The 26081-nt window shown below is 49.4% G+C and overlaps 1 protein-coding gene and 1 pseudogene across 4 annotated transcripts in view; one reads left to right on the forward strand and one right to left on the reverse strand.

Annotated features, from left to right (window-relative positions):
* Window positions 1–26081, reverse strand: part of IGSF3 (immunoglobulin superfamily member 3) — a 91926-nt gene that overhangs the window by 48943 nt on the left and 16902 nt on the right. The gene's annotated exons all lie outside the window — the stretch shown is intronic.
* LOC112665146 (U2 spliceosomal RNA) lies at window positions 3676–3808 on the forward strand (annotated as a pseudogene).

Genomic DNA, 26081 nt, shown 5'->3' on the forward strand with positions numbered 1-26081 from the left:
ATTTCCTGAGTGACAGGAATGTCTTTTGTCATTCATAAAGAGTCCCTTATATCCCTAAGGAGTTATGCTGATTTATGGTGGGCTTTTAGATGGTCTTAAGAGAGGAGCTGGCCATGCTGAGAAGATTGAAACTGTCAACCCCATCTCACTCTAGGGAGGAGATAGGGGGCAAGAGATTGAGTTCAATGGCCAATGATTTAATCAACCATGGCTATGTAATAAAGCTCCCATATAAAAACCCTAAAGGAGAGGGTTAGGAAAACCTCTAGGTCAATTTGCAGGGAGGGTGGCACGCCTGGAGAGGACACAGAGGTTACCCTCCACACCTTGCCCTATGCACTGACTGGAAAAGCAGAAATGCTAGAGTATGACTTCCAAGGCAAGGCTATAAAAAGACAAGGGTTTCTGCCTTCTTCTCTGGGACCACATATAACCGTGTCAGGAAGATATCAAAGCAGCCCCCTCTGGTCAGGTCTACCCGAGGCCTCCAGCCAACAACCAGGCCCAGCCAAGATGACTGTACGCTGTCGGGAGCCACAGAGTCAGAGCCACCAGAGCTGAGATGCTCCTAGATTCCTGATGGACGGAAACCGTTGTGTTGTTTTTCTGTATCATTTTAAGAATTTTATTGACAAGTGCGGTAATTACTGCTTTCACCGAGTACACACAGCTTCTCCAATCAAAATCCTTTTTTAAGACTATGTTTTTTAAGAACATTTTTAGGTTTACAATAAAACTGAGAAGAACTGTTGCTTTAAGCCTCAAGTTTTGGGATAATTTGTTTTGTACCAATATATGGCCAATATCAACAGCTGTGAGTCCTAAGATTTAATGAAATATTGTGTTCCATACCCATGTATGTGTCTTCTGGAAAAAGGGTCCATAAATCTCAAAAGATTCTGAAAGCAATTTAAGGCCCAGAAAAGAGTTAAGAATATTGCTTTAGAATATTACATGATCATTAGGACAGTCTATGTCCTTTTAGATTTACTTGTGAAAGTCTCCAGTCACATAAACACATGGTATCTATCACTTAACTAGTTTTTCAAGATACTACATATCCCAGGATGCTCTTTTTTCCTTTGTATTAAGTCCCAGATGAACCTGGCTAGGGGCAGTATGATTCAGGAGTTAGTGAGCAGGAGAGGTCACTGTGCCTGTGGAAACTAGCTTCTCATGCATTTTTTTGGAATATGCCTAGGCTCAGGTAACCCACATCTCTAGGCAAAGGATCCAACTGCTATGCTTGTGACGCATGACTGAGCATGTCAAAGCATCAAAGGACCTAGCTCACTGTTCCACGTCTGTTCTTCCAGTTGTGGTCTCTACAATTATCAAAGCTCACTCAGCACCCAGCTGGTACAAATTCTACACACAACTCCATCACACTGGCATATTTCTTTATCTATAAAATGGGAATAATGCAATGCACCATATCTCAATCTCACAGGTAACCCCAGAGGTCACATAATATTGCAAAAGCCACTAAATGAGTATTTCAGGATTCCAGTTAATTTCTGGCCAACATGAGATAATCTAAAAACAGGAAAAGGCTCTGTAAGTACCAGAGCATAAAAGGAACATCAATGTTTAACTTTTGGCTAAAAATGAAAAATGGCATAGGTAGTAAAATACTGTTCAAAAAAATACTATACCAGGGCTCAGTGATTGAAAATCTGCCTTTGGTTCAGGGCGTGATCCCAGGGTCCTGGGATCGAGTTCCACATCAGGGTCCTCGTAAGGAGCCTACTTCTTGGTCTCCCTATGTCTCTGCCTCTCTGTGTCTCTCATAAATAAATAAACAAAATCTTAAAAATAAATAATAAAAAAGTTAAAAAGTTAAAAAAAACATTAAGCCACCAACGGCCGGAGGAGTTGTAGCAGTAAGTGATATATTAGTTCTCACTGTGCAACTCATTTCTCCCACGTACCATGACAAGGTATATTTTCTAAACACAGCTTAACAACACCTCCTGTCTCATGTGCTCTTCTTACTGTGACCATGCCATTGGAGGTGGAGTTTAATTCCCCTCCCTTTGAGCCTGGGTGGGCCTATGACCCTGTGAACGTCAGGATTCAGTCCTAAACAAGTGACACAGCGATCTGCTCTGCTACCCGGTGTCCTGTGCTGCGGTGGAAGAATTTCCAGTGTCCTAAGGCTGCCATGCTATGAGGAAGCCCAAGGCACAGGGAAGGGTCCTGAGGAGGGTCCAGAGCCTGAGAGAGCCCAACAGAGTTCGCTATCCACAGCCACCACCACCGCCAGCCATGTACGTGAATGAGCCTTCATATGATTGCTCAGCTACAAGTAGCCGCCCAGCCTTGGAATCTTCCCAGCAGAGACCCCAGACCACTGGGGGAACAGACGGAAGCCACCCCTGCTAGGCCCACCTGAATTCCTGACCCACTGATTCTGTGAACGTGATACAACGGTTGTTTTAAGCAACTGAGTTCTGGAGTAATCGGTTGCATGGCCAGGAGAACTGAAACACACACTATACTTCCAACCAACATTTTTTGAGTACCTATTATATGAAGGGGGCCAGGCCAGAAACTAAGCGAGAGATTCGTAAGACATATTTTTATGCAAAGCTGAAAATCCCAAAGGAAATATACCTCAGTGATCATTATTATACGACACAATGTGATGGCAGGGAGGTGCAAAGTGCTAGGTTAATAAGGCCCATCAGAAGGAGAAAGTAGGTCCCAACAGGCTTCATAGAATTAGGGGTGTTTGAACTGGGTCTTGAAGCAGGGGGGAATACATGCCACACAAAAAAACTGTAGTATGTTCTAGGACCCACAAGAAGTCTGCCAAGGGCTCCTGTCGCATGCCTGAAAGGCACCTGAGTGCCAGGCAGGAGAAGACCCTGGAAGGCACACCAACAAAGTCAGACCTGTCCTCCGGGACAGGGCAAGTTGAGAAAGAAGCTAGCAAAGGACAAGTGAGGACACAGATCAGATTTGTGTCTCTGAGTCCTTGTCCTGGTGGCAAGTGGAGGACAGAGCAGAGGGCAAGACTGGAAGCAGGGAGACTGAATTAATAGTCGAATGAGACAAGAGGAGGGCCTGGCCTGGTTTTTAAGTTCAAGGACAAAAATATCACTCATTCCTTCTTCTTCTTCTTCTTTTTTTTTTTTTTAATTCCCCAGTGGTACCTAAAATAGAGCTCGTCTAAAGCTGATGATTAGTTAATGTTAAATTATTGATGCGCCTGCTCAGGAGGTATAACTTACCAGCTGCAGAATCGGCAAAGAAGATGGCAAACTCCATGATTCACTTCACCCCAAACTGACTGATCTCCGTGACATGTACCCTGCTGAGTCATGGCAAGGCTGCCTCGTTGTCTACGCTGTCTGCTGTCTACATTAGGACTTGGAGGGAGCGAGCCCCTGGGCTGGGTTCCTGCTTCCCGGCTGCGGCCTCATTTACGCATTCCCAAATGCTGAAGCTGCCACCTTCGAAAGCTGCTGAACTTCCATTTCAAAAATCCTTTAAGCATTCCGATATTTACTTCAATTAGAATATTTAAAACAAATTTTAATGAAAATATTACAAGCCTTCAAACTCTTCCCGACACCAGCATCATCCTCCTTCCCCCTCAATTCCCCAGAGAAGAGCACTGCTATGCTTCAGAGATATGCCACTCTAGACTCTTCTTAAAAATCCATGTACATCGCTTCTCAGCCTTTTGGCTAAGATCAAGTGTAAAAATCCGTGTACATACAGATACACACACACACATATATATACACACACATATGTATGTGTATGTGTATATATATGTATATATATATATATAATCCTTGAAAATACACAGTATCACTCCCCACTTTTTTTTAAAGATTTCATTTATTTATTTCAGAGAAAGAGAGAGAGAACACAAGCAGGGGGAGGGGCAGAGGGAGAAGGAGAACCAAACTCCCCACTGAGCACAGAGCCCAAGGCAGGGCTTGATCCCAGGACCCTGAGATCATGACCTGAGCCAAAGGCAGCTGCTTAATCGACTGAGCCACCCAGGTGCTACGTTTTTACATAAACACTTTGGTTCCATACACACATGCTCCTTGGCTTTGCTCCTCAATACTTTTGAGATTAAATATAATTCTAGTTCCTGCCTTTGACACAGCTATATAGTATCCTCTCCTGGGATGACAGCACATTTTATTTGTTCCCCTATGGATGGAGACTTAGGTGATTTCTAATTATTTTGCTATGACCAACATGTCCTCCTCTTTGCACATGCCTCCCACTGTAACAAGCACTCCAGGGGGTCGTAAGGGGTAACTTGCTTTGAGCTTAAGCACCCCTTGCTTGGTGACCTAAGTCCCTTGGTCTGGAGCAGAACTAACCTGCTTTCCTTAAGATATGCAGACCGTTGGCCTTGAGGACCAGACTCTCCCAGGAGATAAGGTCTGACTACATGAAAACAGCCGTCCTAGACACCAGCAAGTCCGTTCAGGGTCACGTCCACCTCAGACGGACCAACTGCCAGGGCACCTGCTTCTCCTGCATGAGCACTCCCCACCCCTTCCCCTTTGAACCTTCCAGTCTCACCTAGATGGGGAAGATGGTCTCCGAAGGTTCATCCACCATTTTCCCAGGTTGCCAGCTTCCTGCGTAAAGCAAGCTTTCCTTACCTACTATCACTTGGCTGTCAAGTATTGATTTTCGAGCAGTGAGTAGCTTCACCTGAATTCAGAACCTGTGCTCCAGGAACGCTACCTCTTTGTCCTTTCCTCACCCGAGTGTGTACAATCTTCCTGCTTCTCTCTCCTTAACCATTTAACCCACAGGGAAGACTTGAGCCCTTCTAGGATGCCTAGGCTCTTTGACCCCACGACATGCTTGGCACTAGGATTAGCCCCAAAGACTACATCTCCCACCTCTTCTTCTCCCTCTCCTGTCATTCACCCCCACTGTGGCCTTCCACTCCCTTCCCAGAAAAGGTAGGGCTAATGTCCCAGAGTCCCACCCACCCTCTCACACTCCTACTCATCCATCCTAAGGACAACACAGCATGGAAGAAGTATCTTGAAAGGTAGATGGGGGAGCCCTGCAGCCTGACCTAACCATGCCCATGGCTAAGGTAACAGACCCTTTTCCCAACAACACCAGGACTAAAGGCAGCATATCCAATGGAAAATGGTTATAATTGAATATAAGTACCAGTATTTGCTTTCTATTTTCTGGAGGAGAAAAAGAATTAAAAGATGGAATCAGATTACTTGCCTGTAAATGCTCTCCCTGTAATTATCCTAGATCTACTGACCACTGTTTCCTTCCATCCACTTTCAAAGATAACAGAAATGCACTGAGCGTCAGGCTGATTCTTTTTAATAAGAGTGCAGCCTCATGGCACATTCCCCTGCCAAGTCCAGTGGCCTAGGAACCACAAGCTTCACATGAGTTCCAGTAAAAGGACCCTCCCTGGGAACCAGCAAAGGCCTACCCCCCCCGCCCCACCCCCACAAGCATGCATTTCATAATTGTTGCTGCTGGTGCTCTTGAAGGGGGCATTTCTGGACAGGGATGCCCCAGTTTCAGCAAGTTCTCAGACTGGTTGAGAGGTATCTCCTGGACCTCCAAGCAGTCTCTTTACTGGCCATCACCACCATCCCCCACAGGGAGCAAACCAAAGCCCCTCCTTGGTTTCCCTATCACACCCTGTCCTCTGGTTCTTCCTCCCAGAAGCTGGTAGGCTTCCTCTCTAGGTCTCTCTTGATATTCTCATGGCCCCAGGAAGAGGATGCCAAGCCCAGGTCCTTCCTGAAAAATGCCAAGAGGGGTCCTTTGGGCGGCATTACGATGTCAGCTTGCTCGGGCAGCAAGGAATGCAGAAGATCTTGAGGAGCTTGTCCAGGGCATCAAGAATAAGACCAATATCTGGATGTGAACAGGTGCCCATGGCTTCAGGAAGCACATGAGAGGTGTGTCATGTCCCTCCACACAATGTCCCACTCCTTACCTGTTTTGTGTTCCAATGTCAAGGCCATGGAAACAGAGGTAAAAAAAAATGGGGGGGGGGGTTCCCAGCTGCCAAGAGACAGGTTTTTTAAATTATTATTATTATTATAAGGGACAGGTTTTGAATGGATGGTCTTCAGAGGGGCCTCAGAGCAGCTTCCTCCTCCTGGTACAGCCCCTCCAGCTCCCCCTCAGCAAGCACTCCTGGTACAAACCATTAATGCTCTTCTCCTAACTCCGCCCAAGACCACAGCCTTCTCCCCATGTTCTCCTGGCCTATTGGAGGCCATGCTGTGACTCCCAGTGGGAATCTCTAGAAACCGAGGAACTCAGTTACTATCCATGCATGCCCTGAGCTCAGTGCTTGAGGTCTGTCTGACACTTCAGTAAACATGATCGACGGATGAGCCAACGAGCCAACAAGTCCGGCAGGCTCCAAGCGTCCACTTCTCCAAAGTCAGGAAGAGCCCAAAACACTGGCCTTCAGTTCTAGAGGTACCCAGGCAGCTTCCTCTGGGAGCCAGCCTGACTTTGCAGGACAGTAAGGGAAGCGGATGGGCTGGCAAGCAGAGATGACCATTCTCCTGACCATGACCATCCCCATACACATGTGGGCCATCCTCGTGGATGTTAGCCAGCTAATCACAAGAATTTGAACTCAGGGGCCCATTCGACTAGCTCAAGTATGTATGTGTGTGGGGTAGAGAATGTATGATAAGTAACACCATGGAAGTTCAAAGCAACCCAAGAGTATGGGTCATAGACCTTGGAAGGCCTGGAACTGGAAACCCACATGACTTGACTACTTCAAGACAGCTTTACTTCTCTCTTCAAAGATGGGCTTTCTTTGCTTGGCCAAAGTTCCTGTGCTCCAAGAATGCAGCTCACATATACCTACCGTTATCTCTGCACTCACCTGCAATGCCCCACTACGGCTCTCTGTACAAACTCCCTAGATAGTAACCTCAAAGGCTAACTTGTGGATTTGGAGGTCGTTTATGACACACACTTCACCCCACCCAGGTCCAGCCAGACTTGACGAGATGGGCTTCTGTATTCCATTATCCGGCATACAACCACGGCCCCCTTGGTCCCTGCTGCATACTAGGCGGCAGGGACAATGGGAGAGGGGGCCACCCCCACTCCAAGTGTGAGTGGCCAGGCACCCTGGAATATGTCTAACACACTAACAAAGAACCAACATCTACACTCAACTAAAAATTAAGAGTCAAGTTCATGGACATACCCTCTGGGGATTTCCCCAAGCCCCTGTTACCTTTATCGTAATAATTCAAGGCCATTCCTGCTCTTTCAGCTTTGACTTTCATCACTGGTGGTTCAGTCTCTTGCACTTTGCCCTCCTCTGTAAGCAACCCTTGGGTTGCATATTTTTCCCATGTAATTCAAGGAACATGCTTTGAGCACGACTGCCACCAGGCACTGAGCAGTGGGTCCCCTGCTTGTTCTTACTGGGAGGCATGTACATATAAAACCCAACTCTGGATGTGGAGATTTACTCTGCAACAGTGCAGAGACGAGAGCTGGGGAGTCGGAACACCGTCCCAAGGTGTGGGGGGCCATGCTGGCACAGAGGAGATGGGCTTCCTAAAGGGCAGCAGAACAAGGAGCAACACATGGGAGTGGGGAGGAGGGGTCGCAGAAGCAGGGAGAGGTCCACTTGGTAAGGCTCTATGATGGAAATTACAGCCCTTCTCCATGGGGTGAAATATTATACAACCAACAAAAATCATGGAGAAAACTATGATGAGCACCTAAAAATGTTGAAAGCCCATTATGAAGTTAAAGAAGGAAAAAGCTCTAAAGGGTCTGAAAGTGTTTTTGTCTAGAACCTCTCACCCTGCTATATATGCCTGCAGAAAGTATGGGGCTCATATGCAGGACGATGCTACAGGACAGGAGAGTAACAAGGGACTGGGTTCCCTTGCATGTCGTGTTTCCTAAGCATTCTGCACTTAGCACGGATTACTCCTGGAATGAGGACAAGTGGTCACAAGGCATTCCTCAGACCACCTTCCCCCTCATCCTGTAAAAACAGGAGTCAAAGAGGGGTAAATGCATTTGTGCAGATCAATCCAAGGTTGTGTGAGCGGGGCATGGGGGGTGGCCAAGTGGCCTGTGTGGGGCAGGGGTGGGGGGGGGTGATGTGACACGGGGAAGGGCTGAGAGTGAATAGATGGCAAAATCGGCCAGGGCCAGGCTGGCCAGGTGACCTGGCAGGTGTGACATGTTACATGGTTAATCAGTTGCCCTCTATTTGAGCTTGGTACAGGCTCAAGGGCCTGGATGAACAGGTTTGACTTCATCTCCTTTTTTTTTTCCAAGCTATTTAGTCACTTTGCTAAAACTCCTATTTTCCAAGTTATTAAACTTTCAAATTCCATGTTGATCCATTCCGAGCCCTCTTATGCATCTCTTCTTCTGCTTCTTCCAACTGGGCGCCCCTGAGCAGCATGAATGGAGACCAGGAGCCCTTCTAGGCTACAAAGGAGGCCCCTGAGTGACAGCCGGCTGGAAGTATCCTGAGAAAACAGAAGTTCAGGTACGCACATTCAGGCCACCTCTGACTTACCAAGGGCCAAAGACACAACGCATGTCACACATGACACACAACACACAGCACAGGGTAGTTTTTAATTTCCTACTGAACACAAGGGTGGCTGCACCATCAAGGGTCCTTGAGAAGCCTTGAGGAACAGACATTTCAGCATTAGGAGTCTGAACGTTTGCTATATGGTCCCACAAGGCGGGAAGAGTTCAAAAACCTCTGCCCCATGGCAGCAAACTGGGCCCAGAGGCTGAAGGCACTCCCCAGACATGCCTCCCAATTAAAGGCAAGAGGAGAAGCCCTGTGGGAAAGGAGACAAAAGGTATAAGGCAGTAATAAGATGTCATATTCCGAAACTGAGGCTTCTCCTCAGCTATCATCTGAAAAAGACTGTAAGGACTGAGTACCTGCTAATTCCCTGGCATTAGCCAAATCGGCCCCATACTAGCATCTTCCACAAGTGTCCTCTCATTTTAACTTCACCACCAACTTGTAAGAGAAGTATCCTGTCCCCATTCTACAGATGACGTGAGCAAATGGAGGCTCAGAGAAATTAAGTGCCGCGGTGGGTGCGGAGCCAGTGCCACACACCTTTTTCTTCCATTCCACAGATATGGATAGTGCTTGTCCTATGCCAGGCCTTGTGTGAAACTGATGAGCTACAACACCCAAACCCTCCCAATCTAGGAGGTGGAGACAGATGTGCAGACAAAGGCTGTGAAGTGCCGGGGCAGTGCTGTGAAGGACATGTGGAGGGCACAGGGCAAGCAGTCCCTGCAAACCACGGGGAGTCGGTAGGACAGCTTCAGAGAACAGTGCTTCCTTGGGCCAGTTTTAATCAGGATGAGCGGACATTCCTGCTTGATGAGGCTGGAAGGAGAGGCCCAGGCCCTCACCACAGAGCAGCCTGAGTCACAGAGCTATAGGAGGGAGCCGGAGGGCCCATGGTGCAGGGGGACCAATGGTGCAGGGGGACCAAGGATCAGGCCCCAAGAGGCAGCAGAAGGGCAGATGCGGGTGGGGCTCAGTCATCATGCTAAAGAGGCTTGGATGCAAGGGCAGCAAGGAATCCACTGACTCCGAATTATGTCTTGGGAAGGCAGTTCTGGTGGGAATGATGAGAAAGGGTGCTAGCAGAAGATCCTTGCAGTAATCCAGAAGAGCACTGCTGAAAACCCAAACAGAGCAGGTCCCAGGAGGTGGAGGGAGGCAGACTGGCAACAGAGGTGCTAAGGAGATGTGATCAAGAGTCCAAAGGAGGGTCCAGGGAGTTGTCCAGAACAACTCCCAGATCTGGGCGACTGGATGGAACAGAGATAGAGGAGGTCGGTTTGGGGGCAAGTTGATGAGGTCATCATAGGAATGAGAGCCCTTCCCTGGGCCCGTCCAACTCTCTAGACCACCCTGCCACGTGCAACTAGGAATAACCTCCTCCAACAACCCTCTGCAGCCCAGAGGGAGCAGAGAACAGTCACCCAGCTGAAGGATGGCAAACATTCAGACAAAGGTGCCTCATAGGCCACAATAAGTCATCAATCAATTTAAGAAAGTTGCCAAGAGACAGTTACTTCAAGGCTGCTCCCAAATACGTGGCATTCAGGCGTCCTCAAAACCTCACCAGCAGCTGACCCCACAGCTCCCACACGGGCATCGTTACCACAAAGATCCAGACATAGCAGGAGTCACCAGGGCAGAGCCTGTTCCTGGAAGGCAGTCAAGGATTCCAGACTCACACAACTCAATCAATGAAGGCTTGATTGAGAAAAGAGAGGAAAGACTACTAACATTTAAATAGAAAATGGTCCCATTAACGAGAACCCCTATGATATGGCTGTGAAGGTTATCGCTTTGCTAGGGCTGCACATTTAAAGTAGTTACGGGGTAATCAAAACCAGAAAACGCTGACCGTCCCCCGAGGTCTCCAACTGCATCCAGTGCTGATAAGTGGAGTTATCAGCTGCCTTTTGTGTGCGGCCAGATGAGATATGGATCCGTGTGTGGTGGGGGGAGGAGGGGGCTGCCAGCATCCCCCGCACGGCAGACTGCCATCAGGAGGCGACATGCTCGCCAGGATTTAAACAGCATCTCAGAAACCACTTTCAGGATAACTGTGGACCAACTAAGCACGCAGTATCCTGAATGAGAGGCCCTCAGAGGCAGGAAAAAAGCCAACCGGGAAGGAACAAATGGGGACGTGGATGCTGAAGGATTTGTTTTTAATCCTGCCCAGCGATCCTTTTTCAGCCATGTATTTCTGTCTCCCCAAACTCACAAGGATTGTAAAGGAAATCCATGCTTTAAGAGGGAAAAGAGAAATTGTACTCGTTAACTCAGAGCTCCCCTTGTCTGGCGGGATTAACTCACCATACCTGTAGAACCAAGAGCCAGCCCCAGTGCATGGGGTGCTTTTTAGGGGCAAAGAAGCTGCCACTTAAAACCTCTTTACAGGGACGCCTGGGTGGTGCAGGGATTAAGCATCCAAGTCTTGGTTTGGGCTCAGGTCACAATCTCAGAGTCATAGTCATGGTCAGGAGATCGAGCCCCCAGCTCTGGGGTGTACTGACCTCTGCCCTCAGCAGGGAGTCTGCTTGAGATTCTCTCTCCCTCCCTCCTGCTCACACATCCAGGGGCTCTAAAATAAAGAAATAAAATCTTAAAAACAAAAACAAAAACAAAACCTTTTTTACGAGAACCTCCAGCCAAATCCAGAAAAGCAAAGGGCTGCAGCCCAGAACAGGTGAGCCAACAGATACAAAGGAGCTCTGATAAAGTTTAAATGGGGATGGTGACATTAGCGTGTTTATAGAGCATTTGATTTACTTGCTAAGGCAAAATTCCAGAAGTATGACACACTGGGACCTGAGTGGAGGGTTTCTTCACTGCAGCCGTCCCTGACAGGCTCATTGTAAAGTAATGAATTTTGTGGACACTCAGAGAGAAAAAAATAGCTTCAAATGCTATGGATCGATGCTGCGCACTGCAGAGACACAGCCTTTGGTGTCTATGAGCTCTGTTTGGGTACTGCGCAGAGTTCAGCTGCAATCTGTCCCTTTGAAGGCCAGCAAAGGAGTCCCCCCAGGCCTGGGCACAGCGCCAAGGTCTCACACTCAAACCATATCCTGGAATATCCTGGTTCAAGCATTCCTGTCCTGATCCAGAGCAGGATCAGGTACTTCCAACACCTGCTCTGGGGACTCAGCGGGGTCTCTGCAGGTCAGCATCCATCCCAGGAAGTGAAGCAGAGAAGGCCTGGGATTTTTGTGGGAGGCTTTTTGTTTTGTTTTGTTTTTTGGCACAGTGAGGACTTTACACAATTTCTCAGCTTCCTCTCTAGGGCTCAATTCCCTATGTGCAAAACAAAAAAAAAAAAAAGAAAGAAAAAAGAAAAATTTGAACCAAAACAAAAAAGGGAAAAACACCTATACAATCCTTAAAGTCCCTTTTCAGCTCCAAGTCTCTGTGATTCTATGACACCAAAATGCAAAGCCCTGGGACTCCCCCCACTATATATATTTCCCTCTGCCAGGGAAATGTACACGCAACTGACTGAACTACAACAAAAATATCAGAAATTATGATCTTGGGGATAAAAGAACATTTAGAAGCCACACAAACCAAAATGAAGAACCAACGTGGAATGGAATCTGACTTGAATTAGAAGGAACATCTAAAATGACAGGTTCAGAAAAGCCTGCCCAGAACCCTAGGCTACAGCTGACCCTGAGTTCACAGTCCCTGCCTCCTTTTGAAGGCAGGATGGGTCTTGGGGGGAGAGGGGTACAGGCTGGGAAGGAGCCTCAGTGCCAGGCCAGAGATTAGGGAGCCTCCCAGTTGGCACTGCAGCTGCTGCCAGGGTGGAGAACATGCAAGCACTGCAACAGCCCTGGTCTCTGGGGTGCGGAGCAGACCTCTCACTAGTGACATCCTTTTATGTCTTTTTATTTATTTTTTATTTTTTTAAAGACTTTATTTATTTATTCATGAGAGAGAGACACACAGAGAGAGAGGCAGAGACACAGCCAGAAGGAGAAGCAGGCTCCATACAGGGAGCCCAATGTGGGACCCGACCCCAGGTCCCCAGGATCAGGCTCTGGGCCAAAGGCGGCGCTAAACCACTGAGCCACCGGGGCTGCCCATCCTTTTGTATCTTTTTAAATTAGACACGTGCATCTATTCCCTTATTCAAAAGTAAATGAGAAAGGATGCATGCCAGGGCAAAGTAAAATCTGGAGACAATAAAAAAGACCCAGATTACTTCAAATTTCTCCTGATGAAGTGTCATTTAGAAATCTAAGGGGAAGGTTGCCGGGAGAGCTCAGGAGAGTGAAGGAAACAACGAATCAACAGGAGCCCCATGCTTCTGGCCAAGGGCACCTCCTTCTGATCCTCCCTCCTGCCCAGCCCCCAAGGCAGCTTCAAGCCCAGAGCATCTCTGGTGTCCCTCCATTGCCTACAGCATTTGCCGCCTCCTCTCCTGCATGCCCAGGATCGTGGGCCGCCTACCAGACCACAGGTGGTATCCCCTACCCTCGGCCTCTAACAGTGCTTTTCAACCATTCTGGCCACTTGCCCCACTGAGCAAGGGTTTCTCACAGCTGGCTGCGAGGCCACCTTCCATCCCATGTGCTCTGCTCACCTGACTCTGACACAGCTCCCAGGGAGAGATGTGCTCTCAGTCCTCCCCTTGCAGGTGGGTGGGCTTATGGCTAGGGTAGGAGTGACACTGGTGACTTGGAGGCTAGGTCATGAAAGCCTTCATGAAAGGCACACTCACTTGGGGCCCTGGGAGTCCGGGAAGCAGCCTAACTTGCACTGAACCCACCGAACTCTGAGGAAGCCATGCCAGCCCCTGGGAGCGACCACCAGAAGAGAAAGAGATGCTGGGCCCCACTGCTCCACCCCCTGGAGTCCCAGCCAACAGCTGCCTGCAGCTGCATGAAAGACACGAAAGCCAGAATCACCGGCCTAACCCTTCCTGGAGTCCTGGTCTATAGGACGCCTAAGAGAGAATAAAAGGATTATTACTTTAAGCCACTAAGATTTAGGGTGGTTGGTTCAAAATCTCGAGATAAAGGATAACCTGCCTCTCAACAACAGAATCCCCAAGGTCTAGACCCCATTTCAAACTCACTTCAGGTTCCCACTTACTGATTTTAAGGCACAGAGCTTCACCAACCCCTTAAGTCAAGCCGTCAACTCCAGAAATTTATTTAAATAAATTCATTGTGTCTGCCTGTGTTTGCCTATTCCTCCCAAACAGTCCCCACTGATGTCTGCCTCCCTCAGCTCTCTTCCCGGCAGACAGTGGTCCTGGCTCTTCTCTCTTCCCTCGACCGTGGACAGCCAGTGGATGGCCCACGGACCGCCCCCAAATCCTGTTTACTCCCAGCACTGTCAGGGCCTCCCATGCCCCCTCCTGCAGCCACACCTCCATCCACCTGCCACCCTCTGCACCTGGCCCCCCGACTGCCTCCCAGCCCTCATCCCTCCAACTCCCCACACACAGAGCAGGAAGGACTATTTTTTGTCTTACACCCACGGTGTTCCAGAAAAGACTCATGGCAGCTTAAGCACAAAGAATTCTTAGCCTCGAACACTGTGATGGCCACCCTCTTTTTTGGGCACTGAGGCATGTCCCCCCATCATTCCAAGAATCAAATGGCCAATGCCTGGTGATGAGGTCTCTGCCTCCACCTACGACATGAAGGCAAATGCTGAAGACTCTGCCCCACACCCAGCCAACCCCCAGTCCCTCCTGAAGGCCCAACCCATTTGTCATCTCTGCTGGAAGGCCCTCTGTGGCAGCTGGGGCAGCTAGTCCCACACTCCGGTGCCCTGTGCCCCTGTTGCACTGTGCAGATACATTTGCACACTTGTCTGCTCACTGGCCTCCAGGGCAATGGAAGTCAGAGCCCCGCCATAACCCAGCTCTGTGGGTCCCTCTGCGCTCCTGCAGCAGGTTGCCCAGGACATATGTGGGGTGAATCGCTCACTCTCCTGGAACCCCCTTTGCCAGTGTACTTCCACTCCAAAGAGCACCCTCCCCACAGGTGCCTCACCCCTCCCACCCCAGCTGAAGTCCCCTCACGCTCCTCCACAAAAGGGGCCCCCGGCCTGCAGACAGCCCCCTCCGTAACTGCCTTCCCAACACCAGCTTGACTGTTCCTTCTATGCTTGAAGGTGCTTTGAGGAGCCTCTGTTCAGCTATCCAAATCTCCACAGCTTGATTTTCATGCACTTCTGAGCTGGCCCTCGTTGCCCTCTCTCAGGCCTCAAGCACATCAGGAGGAAGCCCGCTGATGACTTTTCCCGAGCTCTCAACAAAATGCATACATGTGGTTCTTGTGCCTGGAGGCAACGTTGCTCACTAGCACGGATGATGGCCTTCTTAGCATCCTGGGTCTTAACATTAGGAAAGTACTGGCACTGCTGGATGCCCCGCTTCTAGAATGGTGCCTGGTACCTACGAGGAGCCCAAAAGATTAGCTGAATGAATGAAAGAATGAAAGCTATCTGGCCTGGCCACTGACCTGGAGAAACTGTGGTCTTCTGGGCCTCTTCACCACCAAGCCCTGGGGGCTGAGAGGTTGTATGACTCAGCCAAGGTCACCAGCAAGCCAGCGAGGGAAAGTGGAACCCCATCTCTTGCCTCCCAGCACACGGCCCTCCTTCTGCCCAACCCCAGCTTTCTCACCACCCACCCCTTCCATGTTCCAAAGACAGCATCTCCCAAGGAGTTCTGGACAGCGTCCAGGAGTATTTTTCTTCCTGGCTTTAAAACAAACTGTGACAAATGGCTCTGCAGATCTGGGCCATGAAGCTGAGCAAATGGGACTGCGACTCACACTATTAACTTAAATCTACTCAATGTTATTTCAAATTAGGGCATTTTAACCAGAAATTATAAAAAGTCTTGTTTGGAGGGGTGGGGTAGGATGTGTTTATAAGTTGCCAGCACATTCATTTACAAATCTACTTGTTCCTGGACGCCCTCAGCAATTTCAGATTTTTTTACCCACTCCCTATCCTTCCCTCCATAAAAAGTCCTGACTAAGGGATGTAAAGAATGATTCTTGGGGCCCGCTGGCCTAACCACTCCCCTAACCCTGACTCCTCACACCTATGGCTCATCTCCACCAATGGCAGCTCAGGTGGGGAAGCTCTGTTAGGAAGTTCTTCTTTCCCTGTAACTGAAATTGGGCTCAGGGGTCCTGGACACAGGATGAGCTCAGTCTCTTATGAGCCCATTCAGTGGGTAATAACCAAGCACCTTCTAGGCACCAAGCACTGAAACAGGCATGAAAGCTACAGAGGGAAACACAGGAGCCACCTTGACGCTCAAGGAGCTTGCCATCTAGAAGCTGTGAAACGTCTCCCTCTCCAGGCTGTACAGCCCGAGACCTCTCATGGCTGCACATATGACATGGATTCGGTTATTCGGTTCTCTTCCCTATTTCTTGCAAACAGGCCCCACATGGCCTTGGTCCCTCCAGATGTGTTGCTAGGAACCTCACGCTGTCCCCCACCTGTGGTCTGGCCCGCAGAGAGCAAGCACACCACCACCCTGGTGCTGGACACCGAAATTTCTTTCAGTGCAGACAAGATAGCTTCGTTTGGTGGCCACGTCACATGGCTGGCGCCCGCCAACTACAACCTGCTTCTTCCCACAGCCTCCCGCTCTAGCACGTGTGCAGCTGGATTCCCAACCTCACCTTTATCCCTGTTCCAACCTAACAGAAGGAAGACCATCGGCCTGCCTCGTGTTTGTCTTCCTTACCTACCAACAAACATGCTGTGTCTTCTTGTTTTAATGCCCTTTAAATGACGCGACCTTCACCTTCAGCAAAACTTGCTAGAAGGTGGCAGAAAGGCCAGGGGCAGAATCTCAGACACCCTCATGCAGCCAGAGAACCTGAACACGATGCTTGGGCACAAGACCTGTCCGTGCACTTGCCCTGCACTGAAGTGCACCGCATCCCCCCACCACTTGCTGGCACCCATGGCAGGCATTTTCAACAAAGGCTATTCCAATACATATTAAAAATACAAATAAATTTCAAGAAAATGTGTTCTTTCTGGTGGCTCCACTCTGCAAGTCCCTTCTCATCTAAATGCTTCCTCTTGGTCTTCAAGACAGCCAAACCCCGAGCCCACTCTCCTACCCATCCAATCCCCCCCCAGTCCTCCCAAAACTTGCCTCCCCCGCCCAACAAATCCGCCATCCATCATCCACATCAATAGGTTCTTACAGTGTCTTCCACCTTCCCATGTTGGTAAGCGAACAACAGTGAGCACAAAGGAAGAGGAAGGAGCAAAGGTAGCAGAAAGGAAGGATGAGGGAGGAACCGGGGTAAATAACAATGGTAGCACCAGCGACTCTCAGCACTGAGTCTTGCCAGGCCCTGCTCTGAATCCACACAACATGAAGTGTCTCATTCCTGTCTGCAGATGAATGTGGGCCAGTTAAGTCATCTGCCCAGGGCCACATAGGGAGTCTGTGCTCTGGACCATTCTACCTGCATCATCACCCAGCGAAGAGGCAGAGGTAGGGAGACAGACATGAAATGAAGCACTAGCCAGCTAAGGAGCTCTCTGCACAGGGCCCAGGGGAGGGTGGGGTCAACCTGAGAAGTCAGGGAGGGTGTCTCATGAAGATCCCCTTCATCCGAGTCTTAGGAACTAAACAGGAGTTGGGCAGGCAGCCCAGGGACCGGTATGGGGAGGGACTTATCCACATGTGAGCAAAGGGCACCACAAGGCCAGAGGACAAAGGATGAGTTCACTGAGAGGACTGCTGTGGGCCCTGGCTAAAAGGCTAGTATTAACCCAGGCAAAGATGGTTAAGTAGGGACCAGGTCTTCTGGTAAAGACAGGCCCTTCATCCTGCATACATCTAGTCACCCAGGCCTTTTTATATAAATCCTACCCACCTGTCCTACACGGGTACAAGCCTCAGGTGTGGAGATAGGTGTTAACCAACTACAGATAAGAGGAAGGAAACCACATCTAGGACCAGACTACATACAGGGAAGGAAGGGTCCCCCTTCGCCCCCTCCCTCCATGCTGTTCCCACCTTCTCTAAAAGGAGAAAGAAAGTACAATGTAATTGCTTCTTCTATGGCTTGTTAGGTCAAATCCTTAGGGTTTCATTACTTGGCTTTTTCTAACTGTCAATATAAGTGTCTGGAAAATACATGGACTCATGGACCTCTAGGAAATCTTAGGGGGGTGTCCATGTCCTACTGTCATCAGATGACAAAACATGCATTTTTCTCAGGACTGGACAAGTGTCTCAGCTTCAGTCTGGATGCTGATGACATCATGTGACAACAGTGGATTCAGCTCAAGCTCAGAAGATGGAAAATAATTACATGTTTCTTAAATTTAATTTTTGAATGAAGAAGCATTTGGAACACACAAAAGAGTATAAAGAATAATAAATAGCCGTACCTATCTGGGGCTGTCAAATCCTACTATGTTGTCACACTTGCTTAAAATTCTTTTTTCCAAGAAAGAAAGCCTCACAGACGCTGACCAAGTCTGAATTTCCCCGCTCCCCACTCATCCCAGAAACATCATTCTGCACTCAGCATTTACCACTCCTGTGTGTTCTTAGGCTTCTGCTATGTATGTATAACAATATAGAGTTTTTGCACATTTCCAAATTGTTTAAAATAGCATCACTGTATATACACTCTGCATCTTTATTTGACAAAACATTTTTGAGAGTAATCTCTGTTGACATGTGTCACTCCAGAGCATTTTATTTGATTGTTGTATATTACAGTCCCTTGTATGAATGTTCACTATATATATCACAGTTTATCTATTCATTTTCCTGTTGATGAACTTTCAAGTGGTTTCCAACCCTTCACTACGCTAAATATTCTTGTAATTGTTCATCTAAGGGTATCTCCAGTCATGCTACGCATTGCCCAAATCGCTCTGCAACACTGCGACCCCAATTTATATTCTCAAGGTCAGGGTTTAAGTGTTCCTTCTGTTCCAGATCTCCATCAACTCCCTGGTATTGTCTGGCTATTCCATTTTCACCAATCTGATGTGGACAAACTGTTACCTCCTTGTTATTCTGAAGATGAATTTTATTTTATTTTTAAAGATTTTAAAGTGTGGTCTTGATGAATGATCTCAGAATTCTGGGTGCCTTCAAGCAGCCAGAGCAGGGAGGACCTGAGCGCCTCTGCTTGACAGGCAGGGGTCCACGCCTGTGGTGCAAAAGATAAACCTCAAAAGAACAAAGAGTGGGATTCAGGACAGAGGACAATTTGGCCAAGGTGAAGGCTAGAAATGCCAGTCACGTGGGGAAGAAGCACATTCGCTCAAGTTGGCAAGAAAATGTGGAAAAGGAAAAGTCTCAACCAGAATTAGACCTGGTGGTATAGAGCTGGGGCTGTGGGGCCATCAGGGAACAGGTGTCCTCAGCCGAAGGATGCAGCGGGGGGCGGGGACAGAAGGCAGAACCCTCGGGGCGGAGGTTCCTCTGCACCATCATCAATCACTGCATGCTGGGCCTGGAGAGCTCTGGGTGGCAGATGTCAGCAGGGGGCCACCGGGCCAGAGGCCCAGAGAGCCCGCAGCCACAACTGCTTCCTGAAGTCATCTGCCGGTTTCCTGTTCCTCTGCATGTCACTGCCTGAAATCATCCCACCACCCGAACCTGCAGCCTCCACTCCCCCACCCCCGCCCCTAAAGCAGTTCTGCAAGAACCACAGGGATTTAGCACCAGTAACAGCAGAGGCTGCCTGCAGGTCTTGGTCTGAGAAGCACAGTGTGAACAGTGAGAGGGGCTGGGGTTGTATAGCCACACTCGCCAAATGCTGTGTGACAGCTCTGGAGCCGGGTCATCTTGTCCTGCTCCCTGACTCACAGGAGAGGGAACTGAGGTCAACCTGTGCAAGGTCACATGGCTAGTGGCTGACAAGGAGTCTTCTAATTCCCAGGTCAGTGCTCTCGTCTCTCCCACAAGGCTGCCCCTCTCCTAAAGGCCCATTCACCTCAGTGTTAGAATCCAGCTACTTTTGTATTCACACCCTTTAGTCATCGAGAAATCCCATTTGGGAAGGATACTCTTCGCGTGACCTTCGGGGGCCTTGACTCCCTCCCCTGACAGTCCTTTGTGTCCTTGACTCCTAGCTGCTCATCAGTGGCTCTGTCCTCTTTTGTGCATTTATGACTATCAGTGTGTGGGAGCAAGAAAGAAGTTTCCAGGCCCTGTGCTCAGAGGCTGGCCCTTCTCAGCTGACACGGCCCCAGAGCCAGCCTGCCCCAGTCACACCCATCCATGCCTGGTGCTCCAGGGGCTCCAGGCACAGCAATCCCAGAGGGCAGGAGGAGGAAGTGGCTTCCTGGCATTAGCTTGGCCTCCCTCGGGACTGGGCCAAGGCCAAGTCTCATGATGCCATGTGTGTACACAAGAAGCTTTCCCGTGGACGGTGCGGCTGACCAGCCAACCCCTTGAGCAACGCAGACCATTGTTCCTACACCTCAGTGAGGAAGCTGAAGTCCAGAAACGTCTGATGATTCACCCAAGGTCATAAAGTTAGAAGGAACCAGGGAAAGGGTAGGAAACCAAGGTTTCCCTTTCTGAGGGCAGGACTTTCCCCAGCTAATTGCTACTCTCCCCAAACCGGGGGCCGGAGGTCACTGCACCCCAGTGTAATGCAGGACACACTTCTGTGTTCTGTACTCCACTCTGTGACACCAATGCCTTAGAGCAGAGGACCTGGGCTTCCTTCATCTAGACCTCTACCAAAGAACACCTGTCAGCAGTCCCCACATAGGAAATGCTACCATAAAAAAAAAAAAAAAAAAAAAGTGAACCCGGGATGGCTGGGTGGCTCAGTGGCTAAGCGTCTGCCTTTGGTTCAGGTCATGATCCCAGGGTTTGGGGATCGAGCCCTGCATCAGGCTCCCTGCTCAGCGGAGGAGTCTGCTTCTCCTTCTGCCTCTGCCACTCCCCACTGCTTGTGCTCCCTCTCTCTCTTTCTCCCAAATAAATAAATAAAATCATTTAAAAAGAAAGAAAGAAAGAAAGAAAGAAAGAAAGAAAGAAAGAAAGAAAGAAAGAAAGAAAGAAAGAAAGAAAATACAACTACATGTTCCTCAAACTCCTTCTCTCATTTCCCCAAGAGTCACACGAGGGCCAACGGTAATCCAACAGCACCCCTGTCCATTTGGGGCTATCAAAACATCAGGGACCTACCTGGAAAATACCATAGGAAACTGCAGTTACTGGGCACCTATTAAGGAGTGACTCCAAATTACAAACCGAGGTGATGGCAGAGAAGCCAGCAAAAAAGGACATCTGTGCAGGGGTAGCGATCAGAAATGAGGCTGGCCTGAGTCGCCAAGGGCCACCTGAAGAAAACCTCTTTATTCTAGAACCTCAACTGGCTCCAAGCGTAAGGACTTTTCCAGAAATCCTAGATTAAAAGGGCAGGCTCAGCAGCTGGTTACCATAACCTAGCCACTACAGCTGCCGGTTACTGAACCAAACACATTTAGGATCAGTTGACTTTAGAAGATCTCGACCTTGAAAATATGGGTGGGTCTCAGCTACTCAGCTGAAGCCTTCAAGAGGAAAAATGAAAGTGTCTCTAGTGAAGAAGAAATCAAGCCTCAGACCACAGGGTAAAATCCCGTTGAGTTTCCAGTACTCGGGCCTGCCCTAGGGACTTCAAACTTGCCAAACCCACAACCACAAGAATAATTCCAAAATTTAAATCTCCTTATGTGTGTTTCTGTGTATATACATTATACACATTTGTATATGTGTGTAAATATACATATACACGTACACATGCATACATATATACGTTCATGCTATAAATATTTATGTTCTCTTTCTCAGGAGAACCACTTATCTGATACTGATTTTTGTACGTAGGATGGTTCTAGAGGAACAGAATCCTAAATATGTGTTTTCTCAAATGGTTCTGGGGTTTCTGGGATTGGCTTTCTAATCTGAATAAATGTGAGGGCAAACAACTCGTTAAAAAGAAAAAGGAAAGCAAAGAGAAAGCATAAGCTCAAGACACATCAATGTGATTATCAGCCACTAACACAACAGCAGCTAGCTACCCTGTGGGGTGGATGACCAGAACGGCCCCCAGTTAGGAGTCAACTGTGTCAGGTCCCCATCAGACACTGCTGGTGGGAATGTGGGGTGGCACAGCCACTTGAGATAATCTGGCAGTTTGCTATAAAGTCACGCATACACTCACTGAATGACCCAGCAATCCCACTCCTGGTATTTACCCAAGACAAATGAAAGCCTATATCCACACAGAGACTTCTACATGAAATAGCAGCTTTATTTATAATCGCCCCAAACTGGAAACAACCCAAATGTCCATCAATGGGACATTTTGTCCATCACAAAACATGATACATCTGTACTACGGGATACCACTCAGCAAAAAACATGAACTAGATCCACGCAGCCACATGCATGAATTATGAAAAGCATTATGCGGGGTGAGAGAAGACAAATTCAAAAAGGCTTCATACTGCAGGATTCAGTGAAGCCCACATTCCAGCCAGGGCAACACCATAGTAACAGGTACCAGATCCATGGCTGCTGTGCCTGCAGGTGTGACCAGGAAACTTCCTGGGGTGAGAGGAGGGTTCTCTACTGGACGCTGATGGTGATCTACACAAATGTTTATGTTGGTCAACACTCAGAGAACAGCATACTTAACACTGGGGAATTTTGCTATATGTTAGTTACAGCACAATAAAGCGGATTAGAACAATACTGGGTTCCTGTTCCTCAGTAGACAGTGGTCTGTGCAGGCCGTGACCTGGAGAAATCACATGACCTTGCTGTGCCCCGACTGCCCTGTCTGGACGGGGGGCGGGGGGGGTGCCAGTCCTCAGACCTGAAACTGTTCTCTGATGAAGTCAGAGAATGCGAGTGAATGTGCAGAGCCTGGACTGATGTGAGAATTCAGTAAACGTCTGCCTCTGCTTCCCTCCTCAGTGCAAAGGAGTCACCCTACCGATCCATATGCCTTCCTACTAGCCCCAGGCCAGCCACGCAGCAGAGGCCCCAGTGAAGCTGAAACCCTGGGCAGAGCAGGGGGGCAAAGGCTGGGTCCAGCCGGACAAGGAGGGGGGCCTGCAGCCCAAGTGGGGCCCAGACAGTGGGGGGGGAGCCTGACATGGCTGCTCTGGGGCTGGAGGAAGGGAAGCCTGAGGATAGCACAGAGGGGGTGGCAAGTGCAGGGCTGCTGTTGACCGTTGTGCTCCAGGCCAGCCTGGATGGGGCCTTCCAGGCCTCTCATTTCCTCTACCTTAATGAGAGGTCATGTAGCAAGGGCCTGCCCACACTGCATCATCTCCAATCGCTGGCTTAAACACAGAGCTGAGCTGGAGCAGGACAAAGTCTCCTTTATAACACCCTGTGGCTTGTTCCCTCTGCTGTTTGGACCCTGGGGCTGTGGGACACGGAACACCAGCTCTGGCCACGCCCCATCCCTTCCCACAGGCGCCAGGAGAGCGCATTCCTCTGCCTGGCTTCTGGTTAAAATGCCTTTATCATGATCTTCAGGAGGAACTAGAAACTTCTAGGGGGTGGGGGTCAAACAGAGGACGGATCCACAAGACTTCGAGGAACTATAAAAGGCTTGGAAGCAGACGGTGCCAGTTCGTTGGTGTGTCTCACTTTGCTCCAAAAGTTCCTCCCAGCACAATACGCTCAACAGGCCAAGTCGGGGTTAGTTTTTGGCTCATGAAGAGTGAAGGCCAGAATGTCCTCAAGGCGCCGGAGGAGAGCAGGAACAAGGCACAGAGTGGCCACCAAAGAGTGCCTCCAGGAGACCAACATCGCCAGAGGCAGAAGCAAGTGAGTTTTTGGTGGAGAAAGACAAGGGAGACCACTAAGGATGGTCAACAAAGCTAGGCTGGGGCTCAAGCAGTGTGTCCCTCAGGTCACGAGCCACTGCCACCAGCCGGAGAACCTGGTAGCTGACCTGCACATCCTTGCTCCAGGCGGCACCATCTCCGGTAACGTGGGTGTCTCCCCAAGCCTTCCCCCAGCACGTCATCCGATGACAAACAACTCACTTCCCCGGGACCCTCTCATTAGACTACTATTCTCTTTACACACAAAACCCAGCCCAATGCATGACATCGGCACTGCACCCTGAAAGTACTGGAAAAGAAGGCAAAAATGAAGGAAATCCTGAAGAACAGGCAAAAGAGCAGCAGCCCCGACAGACACGGAAGAGTGAGCAGATGGAGAAAGCTGGAGGTAACAATGGCTCACGTATTAGACACACAGGTACGGTAGGTAGCAAAGAAAAAAAAAAAAAAGGGTGAGGCAGACGGGCAGGCCAGACCCATGCAGTCCTGCCCAGTCAACAGGGTGAGGAACCCCCTCCGAGCGGCTGACACTCTCAACGTCCAATGACGTCAAGGCCGGTAAACACTGAGGCCAATGCAGATAATCAATGCTTGGAGATTTCTGGAGCCTGGTGACAGCAGCCCCGCCAAGATTGAGACAAGAATGGCAAGATATCCGGAGGAATGTGACAATACGGTCCAAAGGTCTCTGGCATTTATAGCTAGCCATTCTGTACTATGGCCTAAATCCAATCTCCAAATGGCCACCCATGTGCAAGGCAACCTGCAGCCAGTCAGCCCACCAGGGAGGCACCCAGTCCCTGAGCGGGTACCGGGCGCCAGGCACACGCACCCACTCTCCTCCCGGAGCCCCAGTCGGTGTTCACACTAACCCACATTGAGTGGCTCCTATTGTTTTACAGACGAGGAATTAAATAGGAGCTTAGAAGAGTTAAATAGCTTGCCCCAAATCCTACTGCTGGCTCAGGAACAAATGCTTAGTGCAAGTTGGCTGGGTGGACAGATGGAAGGATGACTGGAAGGACAGATGGACAAAGGAAAGGCCAGGCTGACAGATGGCTTCAGTGTCATCCTCCTCCTGGGACGACACTTGGACCCTCTAGGCCTGTCAGAGGAAGCAGGGAGAGCGGTGGGTAAAGTAAGAGTGGCTGTGCCCGAACAGAACGGCGCCAATAAATATCTATGACACCTCTGTGCTGTCGGAAGTGGAGGAAAAATTAAAAAAAAAAAAGCCACAGGAGACAGAAATAGCCTCTCCATGCGTTTAAGTTTTCAAATTCAGAGAGAAAAGCCTGAGGGGCCCATGGTGGCCATCCCCCCGTCTCAAGGGCTTTCCTCTCGGTATTTGTGGGCTCAAAGTTTTCAGTTAGACGAGAAACAGGACACACCAGCGATCACACCCAGAGCAGGAGAGGCGCCTCACAAAAGCCTTTCCCCCCGCATCTAACTCTGCTTTGTTTAAAACAAGATCAGATTCAGCATCTGCACTTGTACTCGCTGCCTGACAAAAACCAGATGCCAGATGCCTGCCTGCCCTGCATCCCGGCCCCTGCCCTCAGGAGTAACGTGAGTCAGCCCGGCCGAGGGAACCGGCGCTGTAACAAAGAGTGGTCTAGTCCCAGGGCCTAGCTCCACGCCCGCGAGCCTTTCAGAGAAGGCACATTTTCAATCTCTTGAGAAGAGGAAAGAAAGATTTTTTTAAAACCCCTCATTCTTAGTCTAATCTGGAGGTCTGGAACTTCTTCCCACAGCTCCAGGTCTAGCTCCACGGATGATAGAGACACTCAAAGCTGGTCACCATTCCCCTGCACAAGCCACTTGACCTTCTAGTACCTGCGGAGACAGCAGCCATCTCCCCGCCACAGCTCCTGAGCAGGGAGCCCCTACCCGGCAAAGCTAGAAGGCCTTGTGGGGCAGGTCAAGAAGTGAACTCACCCTCCAAGAACACTAAGATCCCAGAGGTAGGAGAGGCAGCCAGCAAGCTCTAGCCCATTCAACGCAGACCTCTGAGCAAACCATGTAACCTGAAGGGGCGCCTGGGTGGCTCAGTGTGTTGAGTCTGTTTGCGGCTCAGGTCACGATCTCAGGGTCCTGAGATTTCAGGGTCCCTGGATCGAGCCCCATGTCAGGCTCCCTGCTCAGTGCAGAGTCTGCTTCTCCCTCTCCCTGTTTCTGCAAGCTCTGTCAAATAAATAAATAAAATCTTTTTAAAAATGTAACCTAGGTGGCTCAGTGGTTGAGTGTCTGCCTTTGGCTCAGGGCGTGATCCCGGGGTCTAGGATCAAGTCCCACATTGGGCTCCCTGCGAGAAGCCTGGTTCTCCCTCTGCCTGTGTCTCTGCTTCTATCTCCGTCTCTCTCATGAATAAATAAAATCTTAAAAAAAAAAAAGGTAACCTGAAAACCACATATCAACCTGGATCCTACATAAACAGCAGTTAGCAATGCCACCCTGTTATAGCTGTAGATCTGGCTTCCATGAGGATCTCCCACCCAAAGGTGGAGCAATCGAAGTCTTATGCTAGGAGGAGGCCCTTCTCCCCCTGGGGCCACATCCACTGCCCTGGCCCCCTAGCCCCAAGCATGCTCTGGCCTGTAGGTGGATGGGTGGGGGTGCTGGGAAGAAATGCAGGAATACAAGCTCTTAGCTGCCTTTGCCAGGA

Source organism: Canis lupus, chromosome 17 (assembly GCF_003254725.2).
Source record: "Canis lupus dingo isolate Sandy chromosome 17, ASM325472v2, whole genome shotgun sequence".
Taxonomy (NCBI): domain Eukaryota; kingdom Metazoa; phylum Chordata; class Mammalia; order Carnivora; family Canidae; genus Canis; species Canis lupus.